This window comes from Macrotis lagotis, chromosome 4 (genome assembly GCF_037893015.1).
Source record: "Macrotis lagotis isolate mMagLag1 chromosome 4, bilby.v1.9.chrom.fasta, whole genome shotgun sequence".
Classification (NCBI taxonomy): Eukaryota; Metazoa; Chordata; class Mammalia; order Peramelemorphia; family Peramelidae; genus Macrotis; species Macrotis lagotis.
The window spans coordinates 169,839,972-169,845,084 of record NC_133661.1 but is presented as its reverse complement, the minus strand read 5'-3'; the positions used below and the strand labels follow the sequence as shown (position 1 = coordinate 169,845,084).

Sequence of the window (5,113 nt, the reverse complement as noted above, 5' to 3'; positions counted from 1 at the left end):
TATCAGGCACAATTTGGGGTTCTCTGCAATGAAGAATACCATTGGGTATCCAGAGAAAGAATTGTGGAGTTTTAACAAAGACCAAAGACTATCAACTTTAATTAAAAAACACCCAGTTATCTTACTATGTAATTTTGCTATCTCTTATACTTTATTTTTTTTTTCCTTAAGGATATGATTTCTCTCTCATCACATTTAACTTAGATCAATGTATACTATGGAAACAATGTAAAGACTAAAAGACTGCCTTCTGTAGGGGGTGGGAGAGAGAAGCAAGAATAGGGGAAAAAATTGTAAAATTCAAAATAAATGAAATCTTTCCTTTTATTTATTTTTTATCTCCTAAAAAAAATATGGAACGCTTCACGAATTTGCGTGTCATCCTTGTGCAGGGGCCATGCTAATCTTCTCTGTATCGTTCCAATTTTAGTATATGTGCTGCCGAAGTGAGCACAAAATCTTTCTTTTATAAATGAAAAAACTTAATGTGATAATAGTCCTCTGAATCTCAGTTTTATCAACTATAAAATGAAGAAATCTTAGGCACATCAAGTCCACCACTCATTTTACAAATGATACAATTGTGACTCAGAGAATGAAATGTCTTAAATGATATCACAAAGTAAGCAAAGGGTGGGAGGCAGGATTTTACCCATATCTTCCTGAATTTAAATACAGTGCCCTTCCTAGCACTTTTAAGAAGTTTGATCATCTTTTTTAAAGCCATTATTCTTCCAGATTTGGTCTATAGGTTAGAGTGGTGGGGAACAGAAGGGGAAGGGACTAAGCATTTATATGGTGCCCAGCCTAATGTTGGGTGTTTTTATTTTGTTTATTTGTTTTACTGTCTCATTAGGTCCTCACAACAATCCTATGAGGTGGATGCTATTATTCAGTTGAAGAAACTGAAATAAACAGGTTAAGTGATTTGCCTAGGTCACACAGGTTGGTAAATATATGATTGAATTTGAACTCAGATCTTCCTGTCTCTATCTACTATACCACCTAGCTAATGAGATGCGGAACACTATAGTTTATGAATAATTAAGAATAGTATTCAGGAGACAATGAGAGGCTTGTAGTTGGTAGGTTATAATGCATAACAAATAATACTGAAGAAGAACCCTATTAAGGGATCTCATCAAAGAAATGACCAATGAAAAAGATGTGCTTGTTAAACTGAAGAAGGTACTAGTTTCAATCATTGGTTGTCCTCAAGACATAGAGGGAGCTTCATGTACATTGGATAGTGGATGGCCCTGGAGTGTGGATGAAATGGGTTGAAATCTAGTCTCTCACTCTAGCTATATGATCCTATATTAACCTCTGATTTCTACATTTCAGGGAATATTCATCTCCCAGAGTTATTGTAAGGACCAGGTGAGTTATTTGTAAAAGTACTTTGTAAAACTTAATGCACTATATAAATGTTTACTTTTATAAGAAGATAATAAGGGAGGATCTCTGTACATATTAGAGTACACACTATTGTAAACTTGTGGGAGAAAAATGGACAAGAATTGCAAAGAATGAGAAGGCATGGATGCATTGCCAGATGTGATTCTATGAGAACCACCCACAATGGTGGAGAACATAGAGCTTTTGAGTATTTCCAGCTCCCATCATACCTAGCACATAGTAGAGTAGTCCATTCTTAATAATTTTTTTTGAATTTATGTGATTCTTATTAAAACATTCTATAAAGATGAAATGAATTTTAAGATATTTTGAAAAGTTGTAAGTACAGTATATCTATAAGCATTATTAAAACAGAGTGGAGGCAATTTTTTTTTTGTGGCTGTGATTCTATAGCTACTTAGAGATGGTGGGCTTGATATCTTTTACATAAGAAGTCTTGTTTTCCTATGTAAAACAGATAATTTAAAAACACTGACCGAGAGAGGAGCAAAAACTTCTTAAATAAACAGGATTTTCATGATTCTAATTATCTGTCAGAACAAGAAAAAAACTTATTACTGTGATAAAAATGCAACAGCTCTTCAATAAACATGTTTTCTCAGAGGACTAACTTTTTCCAATACACTTTCCTTCCTATTCTCCTCAATGTCTTGGATAAGGTCAATATAACACTCATTGGCTGAGGGGAGAATGACCAAGGTTACAAACCATGATATTTTAATAAGACAGTGTTTCAGAGAGACAGCACAGGCTAATGTTTTAGATTTAGCTAGCTTCAGACTCAAATAAAAGGGGGTTCACATTCTGCCTCTGATATTTATTGGCTATATGACCCATGGAAAATCATTTAACCTTTCAATATTTTCAGGCAAATTTCTAAGACTATAAATGCTTCAGAGTGTTTGGAGATCAGTATTGAAATAAAAAGCTTCTTGTAAGATAAAAATTACACATCCAGGCCACAAAAGAAAATCAAAGAAAAAAAAAAACACCAACAAAAACCTACCTAATATTTTGTTTCTGTGGAATTTGATCTCTTTCAACTATAGCTATGCATTGAAAAGTGATGATTTTCTCGGGGGCGGCTAGGTGGCATAGTGGATAAAAGCACTGGCCTTGGAGTCAGGAGTACCTGGTTCAAATCCGGTCTCAGACACTTAATAATTACCTAGCCGTGTGGCCTTGGGCAAGCCACTTAACCCTGTTTGCCTTGCAAAAAAAAAAAAAAAAGAAAAGTGTGATTTTCTGTACAAATTTATTTGTGGACTATAATTCTAATCTGCAGATTGGTGACTGGTCAATATAAATCTTCTGAAGAAAGCACTCTTCAGGCTTTTGCAGAGAATAATAATTGCATTGGAGTCACTGGAGCAAATCAATACTTTGAGAACCTGCTTCTGTTTGGAAATCTGAGAATGTTTAGGGCCAACATGTAGTCATTTTTCCCCTTTGAAAGGTAATAAAACTATATTACCACTTCACTAATAAATCTTTATATGATTCTTTTCGTTTCTTTTTTTTCTGAGTTTTTATTTATAGCTTTTGTTTGTGTCCAAATATATTCTCCCTCCTAAATTCCCCCAAAGATATACCATGTAACAAAAATTAAGAAAGGGGGAAATCAATTAAGTAAAGCTAACAAACATAACTGAATTTGCCAGAATATCCAGACTTCCATAGTTCCTAACTCTCTTAGTCTAATTCTTTGAAGCACAACAAGAGACTTTAAATTGTCATCTGTAATCAAAAGGAAAGGAAGGAAAATCTCAATCAGAAGCCAAGGCCAAAATTTGGAGATAAAATCAGAATATTTCACCCTCTGAAATTTAACATAACATGAATTAGGTTTTATAAAACCAATATAGTTAATTGTGGGTCTATAATGAAATCTTTCCTTTGCTCTATATCAGATTTCCTCTCTTCCCTCTAAGAGAGAAGTTGGAAACTTTTTTTACTGTCAAAGATGGAAACATACATTTACACATATATACCTATATTTACATATATGTATATGAACATATATATATACATAAACACACATAAAAACATCATCAAAATTATCAACTTAAAAATTATATATTTGTTCAATATTTAACTAATTCACCCTTACAAAGCTTCTATATTTCGAGTCCTGTCCATGGTTGCCATGGTAGTGCCAGACGTTCCCTGATTTGTTCTAAGAGAACATCACCTTGGATATTAGACCTTTTCTGATTCCCTGTTACTGCCCTCCCCTTGAAAACTATCTTTGGATTTAATTACTTTACATATATTATATTTATTCACTTTATACCTGTGCTGTTTATAATTGTATATATACTTGTTTTCTTTCCATTAAAATAGAAAGTCTTTGGGTAGATGATTTATTTCACTCATTGCACTTGTGCCCATGGTACCTAACACAATCTGAAGACAGAGTAGACACTTAATAAATACTTGTTGATTTATTGATATGCAGAAATAATTCTCCTTTAGAGAGTATTTGTACATGTTTTGTTAATGAAACTAGAGTATCTCTCAATATCCCCTTGGAAGAAAATAATCTGTCAAATGAATCGAAATCTTGGAATCTGTGACACATTAGTGGCAAATGAAAGTCAAAGCAAAGCAACTTCACTTGTGTGAAGTTTTAGAAAAGGGAGGAACTGTTCAGTAAATAATTTATCACTGTATGCATTATCATCCAGAGTATAGGCTATACTGATTCCTTAATATGAGTAGACTTTCCCACTTATCAACTTTTTTATAGCAAACAGGGAGATATTTCAACTTATTTTAGCTTGATATTATCTCTTAAGATCATTCAATTCTCTTTATACTGAGTCTGAGTATATTCAGTCAACCAACATTCTGATTGTAATTTAGTTTCCTCCTGTGAAGATAATGTACAGACCTATTGACCACCAGCTTTCTGTTACATTTTCTCCATGTAAATGAACAAAATGCCAGGCTAACTCCAAACCAATCTTTTGTGAATTTACCAGTTAGGTTCACCCAGAGCCAGGCCATCATCCCTGAAGGAAATTAATAAAAGAGAATTTCAAAGATGCGAATCTATGAAATACATGTTGGTCAGTCCAAGGTGAGACAAACACTCAGTATTCCATTTTCTCAGAATCCAGTCTCTTTGTCCTTCTGTCATTCTTTGCAATAACAACATGGGAGAGTATGCTAAAATCCCAGATTCCTCTCTGAAGATTTAGATTTCCAGACTTAAAATCAAAAAAAGAATAGGGGCAATGAGAGAGTTTGTTCAAACAAGAGATGATAGAATTTCTGCTGGGAATATTTGGAGGGAAATTAAAACCACCCTAGAGGAAACTAGGGATAGATTACTGGGTCTGATGTCAGTAAGACTTGATTTTAAATCCTGCCTCAGATACTTAGTAACTATGTGACCCTGGAAAGTTAAATCATTATCATCATCATCATCATCATCAGAACTAGCACTTTATAAATATTATCTTATTTTACCTTCAAAAACATCTTGGGAGCTAGGTACTATTTTCCTAATTTTACAGATGAGGAAACTGAGACAAATAGGATTTAAATGACTTGAGCAGAGTCCTACATCTAGTGCCTAAGGCTAGATTTGAAATTCAATAATTCTGACTCCAGGATCAGTGTTTTATCCATGGGTGAAGCCTAGATGCCTCTTAATCTAATCTCTGTCTTATTCAATTTCCTCTATTAT

At 33.7% G+C, this 5,113-nt stretch overlaps 1 non-coding gene across 1 annotated transcript; it reads right to left on the bottom strand.

The window, feature by feature from the left end:
- Nucleotides 1-347: 347 nt before the first annotated feature.
- Nucleotides 348-454, bottom strand: LOC141523178 (U6 spliceosomal RNA). Its single transcript, XR_012478371.1, has one exon. It is a non-coding gene; the product is annotated as a U6 spliceosomal RNA (small nuclear RNA).
- Between the last annotated feature and the right edge of the window lie 4,659 nt (nucleotides 455-5,113).